Here is a 9,822-nt window from a genome sequence, read left to right on the forward strand (position 1 = left end):
TACGAGAATTGTGGCACTTCAACTCATCTGCTGTTCTGATCCACCTGCCTCTCTCACGGGTTTCATGATTAGTCAGGTAAGTTTAGATAGCAAGTTATGCAACCTTTATAAATTATGTGTTTTGAGCTTTGTGTTTTCAGTTTTCAGAGCAGTATATAAAAATAATATTTCATATGTTGCTTTGTTTGCAACTATTTGGAAAGCAGTTTTGCCAAGGCACAGTTAAACAAAGTCCTAGCCAATCTTTTAAGCAAAACAGAAAGTTTTGTATTATTTTCCCTTTGCAAGTTATAGGTGTTGTTGGAGAACATCTGCTTAAGATATTTTTTACAGAAAAAGACACGCAGTACGATTCAGCTACATAGGAGAAGTCAGTGTGCAAGTAAAAGGACCTTTCTTGAGGTTTGAGGTTTTTTTAATAGAATTATAGAAAATACTTGATTCAACTGGTTCTGGTGAATCTGTAGGATCTAGTCCCCAGTCTTAATCTAAGTAGTTTTATTACTGATAGGTCCCTGGTAGTCCTTTCTTAAGAGGCAGAGACTAAACTCATCTGAGCTAATAGTAAGGTACTAAGTTTTTCATTTTAGACCAATGGTTTGTGTTGGCAAGGTGATTGCTGTCCATTTGAATCAGCAATTTTAAAGCAAAAGTTATACCATATCAATGGGAAACACAAAATAAGTTGATTACTCTAAGTTACACTGAAAACCCAACTCTTAGATTTAGGATTTACGTTGCTGAGAAGGAAATCAGAAATTAAAACACTGTGAAAAACTGAATCAACTGTTCTGACTCCTGAGGCTAAATGAAAACCTCCAGTACAGTTATTACTTTCATTGGCTAGTTTAATAAAAAATAAAAGAATCATAAAACTATGTAAAGCATATGGCATACATGAGTTCTATTTTCTCCAGTGATGGCCCCATCTGTTTAGATCTGAAAACTTCAAAATGGCTCTCTAGCAAACAATCTCACCTTCCAGTAGGTGCTATTCTGACAACATTCTGAAATTTTAATCTATTTTAAGAAAAAAAAAAAAAAGAAAAGTTGTGAGCATGAATAATTCTGTTAGCCAAATTATGGCAGTGTGTTAATATGAGCCATGGATATGAAACTTGATGGTTTTCACAGATTCTGCAAATTGTCCCGAAATCACATTAATTGCATTACAGCTTGAGCATTGAATTGTATGGTTCTTTCATAGGAAGTTTGTAATAGCAGTAAAGGCAGAAGCAATTTTGTCCTATGCAGGGAGTCAGACAGAGAACCAGGGAAGTGACTGCCTTCCATCTTCCCCCACTTTGGCCCACCCTGAAGTGGTAACCCTGGACCAGCTCTTTCAGCACCTGCCAGCCAACCCAAGCTGACCCATCTCGTTTCTCCTGGGTTTATTTACAGTCCTGTGCAACAGGCTACTGCTTGCTGCTGACTTGGTTCTTTTTGTTGTTGTTGTTGTTATTCAGTAGGAGTGAGATTGCCAAAGTTGTAGTTGTTTGGTTTGTAAAGGGTGAGCTGCTCAGCTCCTTGTGCCAATGCTGTTGTCACAAGAGCTGATTCTGTCTGTCTGTCAGGCACAGCAGAGGTGGGAGAGCAGTGGGTCTGAGCTGGCCAGCTCTGAGGTGGGAGACTTCCTAATTCCAAGATAGACACAGTGTAATGTGTCCTGCTGGGATCTGTGACCCAGGACTGAATTAAAACCTGGCATTGCCTCAAGGGGAAATAAAACAAGAGAAAAATGTGAATGGCCATGCAGGGCCAGCCCCAGAGGTATAATGGGCACAGTGCCTGCTTTTGACAAGGACCAGCAATGGGCATTTGGGAAAAGGCTGGTGAGTGTGGAGCAAGCCCAGCTCCACACGTAGCATCTCCAGTTCTCTGAAGAGCAGGGTAAGGATTTCCTCACACTTGTGGTTGCCCTCATGCCAGCAGCCACCCAGGACAGCTGCAAGCTGTGACATCCAGCACTGGCTGGGAACTCCCACAGGGCTTCTGGCTCAGCAGGTGCATGGGCTGGATCCGTATGCAGGATGGCATCTGAAGGCAGATAAAGAGAAAATTATTGCCTTGACTCATAAGTGCCTCCTGTAATTTGAAATGGGAAGTGGAAATACAACCTGTTTTGATGGTCTGCTCCTGGAAGCTCACTGAACCAGAGACTTTCCAGATGACTCAGAGCAAGATGGTTGTTTGCTGAGAACTGCTGTATCAAGGATTTGGCAGGATTATATAACAAGCAGTCGTCCTTCACCCCTGATAATGTGTCTTCTCTGCAAGACTGATACTTAGAATTCACCAGTATTGAGGAACAGCAATAAAACAAAATGGCAAGTGCCTGGAGGCATCTTCAGGATGCAGCTGAGCTCCTGCCTGGAACAGATCTATTGTTTGCTTCTATACATTGCACTTCAGTTCAGGAAAACATGATAAAATTTCACTGCCAACCTCATGATGCCACCCTTTCCTTTGCAGTGGTACTGTTTAGGTTGTGTTTGCCAGTGTACCTTGCTCTATTTAGCAGGAGCACTAAAACAAGTTGTGGAGAATGTACCTCTTTGCTAAGGCTCAGACAGTGAAACCTTTGGGAGCAGGAGCAAGGCTGGGTTATTTTGTGTACTTGAATTTTGCTGTGTCTCTTTAAGAGCCCCTCCTGGAAAAGATTGCACTGAATTGAGCTTTGGTGAAAATTGTCAGTGGAGGAAGGTTAAGAAACTCCTTTCTAGGATGCATTCTCCCATTTCAGGGAAAGGAAACAACAAACACCTCCACACAAGAAAACTCAGCAAAAGAAACAAACAAAAGAAACAAAAAAGAAAACCCAGAAGAAACAGGAATGGTCCTTTTTGTCAGTGTCTGATATCAACTTTTGAGGAAGATAATTGATTGTGTCAGGGAATTCCAAGAGTATTTTCAGTCCTTGGAACTGTATTTGAAACTAATTAACTTTGTTCCAGCCAAAACCAGCACAAGACCCAAGCTGGGAATTGCGTTTATTTGCTGATGTTCAGTAACAAGAGATGAAGTGACCATGATGATTTTATTAAAACTGCAAGCGCCTCACCGGGAGGTTTTGTTGGTTTGCCTGTGATCACCAGAAGGAATGAGAGAATTGGCTTCTTTCCCTCTTATTTGTAATGGTTCAGAGCAGAAAATTCTTGCTCTGACTTAATGCAGAGAGCCAGTTTTGCTGCATGTGAAGCTGGTAGCTGAATCTGACTAAATGCACGTCTGCCTTTATTCACAAGGCTGATAATATCCAGCTCTGTTTCCATCCCATCAAATACGAATGGTCCCTTAATAGGAATATTGTTGTGTCAGGAGTAATCTGGGCAAGTCGCTGAGGCATAACACAGCCAGACCCAAGATTCAGGACAGCCAGAGAGGTCAGCATTTCCACTGCTTGTACAAGTGCCAAAACTGCAAGTGCAGATTAGTTTGGATACACAGCAATGTTTGTACCCAGAGATATCCCACCAACATATTTCTAAGGACCTACAAATATAATTTGGATGCTGGTGCTTTGGGATTACACCCTTCTGCTTTCAATAGAGTTATTCCAGATTTATCTGGAATTTGAGTTATTTTAAGAAGCGTTGTGTACTTGCAAATGCCTCAGGTTTGTTTCTAGTACGTTTTCACTCTTGCTACCAATGCCTTGCAAAAAGTTTTTATGAGAGAAACTCCATTTGTTTTAACAGTTAAGTTTTTATAGCTGGAAGCAATTTTCTTTAGTGTAGCATTTCAGGAGTCCTTTATGGCTAGCGATATTTCATTGAATACCTGAAGATTGAGACCTACTGCACGACTTTATCATGTATAAAGCTTATTATCTGAGATAATTTGGTGCATAGCAGGCTTATTTATTTAAAAGGTCACACAATCATATTTCACCCCGGTAATGGCATTTTTATCCATTTAATAGGTTTATCCTAAAGCATATTTACTCCTAATGCATTTTATTCAGAAGCCAGTTAATAACTTTAACTCTTTAGGCTCTTAGCAGAATATAGAAGCCAGCTTTTTAGAGTAAGAGTTTGATCAGTTGGGCCTAATTCAGCAGCACACAATGTTCAACAGAGTCCCATGCATCATCTCTTGATTCAGCTCAGCACCTTGAAGCTGTAAATCATCTTTTGGGCCTCCAAGTTAGCCAGGGTGGGACAACAATCAGGGGAAAAAACACCATGCTGTGTAGAGCCTGGAGCTGTCTTGGCCCTTGAGCTGCCAGCTATCCTTTGGGCAGTTACAGATAGTAAGTCTCAGAGCCAAAATGTGTTTTGGTATATTTCTCAGAGAATTTTTTCAGATTTGACTACAGTTGCCTTTGTTTCGTCAGGATGTAAAAGGCAGTTTTCACTCTCTGGGCACAGAGATCAATGGCACCTGTAATGAAAGCTGTTCATTTTCTACAAACTTGTGCTATTTAAGGCCTAGATGAAAATTGTATTTGCCTCTGTTGGTGACTGAGCTGAGTTTTCTCTGGAATTTTCCTTGTAAAATACACCAGTAATCACAGCTTGTGCTGCTGCAGAGGAGAGAAGAAAGGGTGATACATAAAACCTTGCAGGAGCTGGAGCTATAATTTCTGTGTGTCCCCCTCATACAACCTCCAGAATTTCCCCAAAACAAGGAGAAGATATCATTTGCATCTCTGCTCTGCCCAGGATGAGCTTTATGTTTGTGTTACACTACATCTCTCCAAGAATGAACATAGCTTGCAAAGAGAAAATTCAAACTGGTTTATGTTTTGGTGGCCTGGAGGGTTCAGAAGGGGAATGGTGGAGCTGAACTATAAGACTTCTGGAGCAATAGTTTTGATCTGGTGACAACAGTGACACCACACCGGGGATGTCCTGGCCAGCACCATGTTCACACAGTGCCAACGTGCTTGCTGCCAGCCTGCAGCTCAGCTAACTTCCTAGAGAGCACCAGTGCTTTGAAATAAGGTGCTCTTCAGGACACTGGGATATAAAAGAGTTGGAAAAAGGCAGGAGAAAATACAAAAATCCAGACTTAGAAGGGTATATATTACAAAAGATACCAGAGTGAGAAATGCAGGTTTGGGGTGGGGAGAAGGGACTGGCAGCTGTCAGAGCACAGCAGTCATGTGCTGACTGTGCCTCCAATACAATACTGCTGATGCCTTCTCTGGGACAACACAATGTGTCAGAAATCACCTGAAACTTAATTATGTGAGTCTTTTTCAGTGAAGGCAAAGCGTAGCTCCTTGTACCTTCTTTGCACTACCCATTCTGCTTCTCTCCCAAAAATCACATTTGGCCCACTCAAGCAGTAAATATTCTCATCTTTGTCTCATTAGCTGATGCTTTTATTTGTGGATAAATAGATGATATACTGACAGATTAAGGAATTGATAGCACAAAAAGGAAAAGGTGGGCAGTGATACTACTGCCATATAAGATAGACTTAAGTAACATAGAATTAATGCTTTGTCTTTCTAGACTAAAGGCCCAAGTCATCTTCTGTAGGGCAGATGAGGCTAGTGGTAATACATCACTATTGCATGAGGTTATTTCCCATCAATTTGACCAGCCCAGGCAATCAGTTGTATTACCAAAGTATGTGAAGAAAAAGCACACTTACAATAAAGCTGGGTAAGAGAAAAAAGTGGCAAGGTTATGTGCTTCAGGCTATAAACTGACTGCTGAGGACTTTAATCAGGAAGAGAGTTACCCTATGGGCAAGTTAGTATATGACAGTCTATTATGAGCTTTTATATCTTCCTCTAAGGCTCTGATACCGAGAGACAGGATGTGAGTGCAAGGGGATGGTTTGTGAGCCACATCCTCTGCTTGGTTATACTTAGCTCTGTGACTGCACCACTCCCAGTACCTAAGCTAGCTGCATTTGTGTCATGTAGGCATGCCCTTAATGGGCAGCTTTAAATTATTCTATATTTAGCTTTTGCTTCTTCCTAAAGCGTTCGGCACACATTCAGCCTATGAAGGGATGTGATGATAAGCTGAAGACCTCTGGGACCTCCTTATCAGGATTTCTCTTTGACAGAGAGAAAAAAGTGCACCAACTGAAAGAGTCAGAGATATATATGTTAAATAGGAATGGAGAAAAAGTAGGGCAGGGGGTCAGAAAACATTCTGTAGGGCTTGACCCAAGCTGACTCTGATCGATAGAAAAATTTCCACTGGCTTCCAGAGGCTAAGATTAGTTAAATGAGTTATGGCTATTTATATCATTTACTGTACGAAAGAAAGTCACAGTTACAGCTATCTTTATAAAGACTTTTAGAGGGCAGTATTTAAGGTAGCAACTGTAGATAGCAAGTGAATCTTTGCTTCAAAGAAACTGGAAATGCAGGCATGGCTTTGGTATCAGTTACCTCACCTAAGTGTACTTGTATGAACTAGTTCCATCTGCAGTTGTGGAGCAGAAATTATTCAGGACAGACACATTACTGAGGGTTTCAGGGTGATCTTATCACACCAACTGACCACAGAGAAAAAGAGTGACAAAGAATTTTATATGGGGGAAAATAACTTATTATATTTAAACCACTGTATGCTGTAAACATCCAGGGAAGAGAACTTGGGCTTACTGTAGATCTGTGCAAATGTCAGCACTGTTCTGAGCATCAGTCAAAAAGACAAATAAGAGGTTAGGAATTTTTTCCTGAGGTAATAAGGAAATAAAGAAATAGAAAACTTCAGGAGCTGTTGCGGCACGAAAAAATGCTGCTCCTTGGCACTCTTCAAGTAAACAGTTTTTTCTCTTTGCAAAGTTTATGTTTTGGGATCAAACTATTATTATTGTAAATGTGCCAGGCACTGAAGAAATCCAACTCATCTGAAAGCACAAATGCCTGCTGATGAAAACTCACAGCGTTCCTGGCTGATGTGTGAATGTTTACTAGGATTAGGAGGGCCTCTCCACTGGGACAGAAAGGTGCAGGCATTCAGTTCCAACCTGAGGAACCACCAGCATTTTAGGCCTAAGGACAAAGAGTCATCAGCCTCTACATACCTCTGCTGATGTAGCCAAAGTGCATCCTGTCCCACCATCCAGCTATCAGCTGCATTTAACATTTAAGTCAGCATTAGTTGGTGCAACAACATTGTGCCATTTCCCACCCAGAGGTAGCACAGATGGGAATCACTCTGCGACCTCTGGAATTTAAACATGCAGCTTGAGCTGTTCCATGTGTGTGGGCTGGGAGGAAAGAGGGATAAATGTTCGTGTTCCTTCCCAGGGGTTGGAAGGGGTTTGAAGAAGCTTTTTGTCCCACCTTCTGTGCTTTTTCCCCTTCTTCTGCCTCTTCGTGCTTCAATGCCTCACTTCAGTGTGTTCCCAGAACCACAAGTCTTCTGCAGACAGCAGCAGTAAACAGAGGCTGAAGGATTCTCAGGACTGACCAAACACACGAATTCCCAGTCACTCTTCCACCGATCATTCAAGTGCCTTCAGGCTGGAGAGGTGCCATGCCACTGTGAATGCCAGCAGTACACTGCCTCTCCATAATGCTAGGATTTGTTTTGCCCTTCATGGAAAGCTGGATCACAGTCCCTGTGGGGACCAGGAATATCCACTGAGTATCACATCTTTAAGGGAATGTTATTTGCACCTCAGCAAGTAACACTAGAGCTTTAGCAGCCAAGCTAGAGTCAAAGACAAGCCCCTCAAGAAGAAGCCCAGGCACCATGACTTGGCCAGCACTCAAAGCCACAAGTTACTATGCCAGGTGTTTGCTTGTGTGGGTTTGGAAGAGGTAGGCAGAAAGAGGCTCCAAGAAAAACTTGACCCTCTTAATACATTGGCAGAGTGGAGTTTTCTTCCAGGTTAGAGGGCAAGATTAAAAACCTTGGTGTCCTCGAAGACAGTTTTCTTGTCCAAACATTGAAGTTGCTCTTGTGGTCTACTGTGGCAGTCCACAGCTTTGTGCTAAACAGCAGAACTAGAGCATAGGAGCAGACAGGGCCATTTCTGAGATCTCCTTTAGAAACTCCAGGACAGGCTTCACACTGTTTGCATCCCATGGCTACCCACAGCCAGCTCTGCCTTGCTGGACCTTCTCAGGAAACATCCCTTTTGCTGCCCTTGATGTGGACAAGGATCCTGTGTGAGGCTAGGTGGTGGGCCCATTATTTACTTTATGCCATAGTCTATCCCTAAGAGAAGTGCTTGGCTCTTCAAACTGTGTATGAGCCACCTCAGGGAAGGAACCAAAAAGGATATAGTTTGGGAGCACAGAGAACACTCTAGGTCTGGATGGGTTGTTCTGAGATAGGAGAGAGAAACAAAATAAATATATTCTTGGAGATAGATGGGGGTTGGCTTCAGGGCTGCCAAGTACAGCACCAGAGGCAAGAGCAGGTTGAAACTGCTATAATGATCCCTGAGAGTCTCAAAAGTAGATGGTAAAAGATATTAGAGGCTGGAATCTCTCTGGGAGTGACAAAATCACGTTGTGGCAGTAAATAGGATAGAACTGATATTGGGAGCAATAATGTGATGGCCTCTCCCTATGGCATCCTACGAACCTGCGTACATTGCCTTTCCCATTTGTCCCGCCAGGCAGGAGCAGCAGCATTTATCCTTGCCCACAAAGGAAGTGAACAAGCAGTCCTTCCCTCTATTGACCACTCTCAGGAATGGAGTCCATGCACCTGAAAAATCTGGAGCCTCCCTTGAGCACCACAAACGGCCTGCAGGCCAGATGGACCTTTGGTCTGAGTGCCAGTGCCTCCGTACTGGCATGTTGAAGCCTTATCCAAAAGCAAGAGTTCTGTAGGGGTTTTTAGCAGTGAACATCTGGGGTGGATGACCCACCAGTTAATAAACATTACTCAAACATCTGTTTTGTTAAAATCCAAATACAACACTAGAAATCCCAAAGACACAGAATACACAGACAGAGAGGACTTGCTCTGCTGTTGTTGCTGATATCCAAGCTAGTTTTCTAACAGCATTTGATGTATTCACTACGTTCTCCTTTGATTCTGTATGCCAATTTAAGCTGTTGAAGGGTTTGAGATGCTGTGATAAGCTAATATCAAATATATCTTATTTGTGCTCTGTCCACAGAGACCAGCAGCCAGGCAGAGGAGCAGGACAGAGCCCTGAGCACAGGAAGGAAGGGTGGGCCATCATGCCTTGTACCTGACCGTGCCCAGGGCAGGCAGCACTGCTTGGCAGCCAGGCAGGCAAGCACTAGGCAAGAGCCAGAGAGCAGCATGGCAGGCCTTGGGAAATGTAGTCTAAAGTTGGTATGAGGAGGAGAACTGGGAATATGAGGAGCTTTTTCTATAGGAAATTGGGGCTGGGGGGTGAAAGGTCTGGAGATAGTGGTGGATATTGAGTGTGGACCAAGAGGAAAGCTGTATGTCTCCCAGCTGCTGACCACGCACAGAAAAATGGGAAAACTCACCCTCTTACCTTATTCGAGAAGTGCCGAAGCTCACACAAACTGACCTGTTTACCTCATTTGAGAGGAGAGGAATCTCACCCAAATTAGGAAGCAGTAAACTACATTTAGCTGCATTCAGCTCTACTTGCTAACCTCATTTAACTCCACTGCCTTGCTCTCAGTCTGGAGGTCAATATAATCCATGAAGCCATGCATCTGCCTCTGAAACCCGGGGTCAGGGAGGGACAGAGCTTCATTTTGGCCTCTGTATTCGCTTAATGGAGAGACTTCCCCAGGTTTCTGGTTCCTTTTTTGTCATGGTGCATTTTCATGGGTTTCCTTCTGGGAGCGGGAGTTTGGGGACCCCGGTGGGGACACCCCTGCTTTGGGTTCTCTGGGGGTGCATCCCTCCCCCGCTGCGGGAGGTTTGTGCTCAAAGATAT

The sequence above is a fragment of the Erithacus rubecula genome (assembly GCF_903797595.1).
Source record: "Erithacus rubecula genome assembly, chromosome: 3".
NCBI classification, from domain to species: Eukaryota; Metazoa; Chordata; class Aves; order Passeriformes; family Muscicapidae; genus Erithacus; species Erithacus rubecula.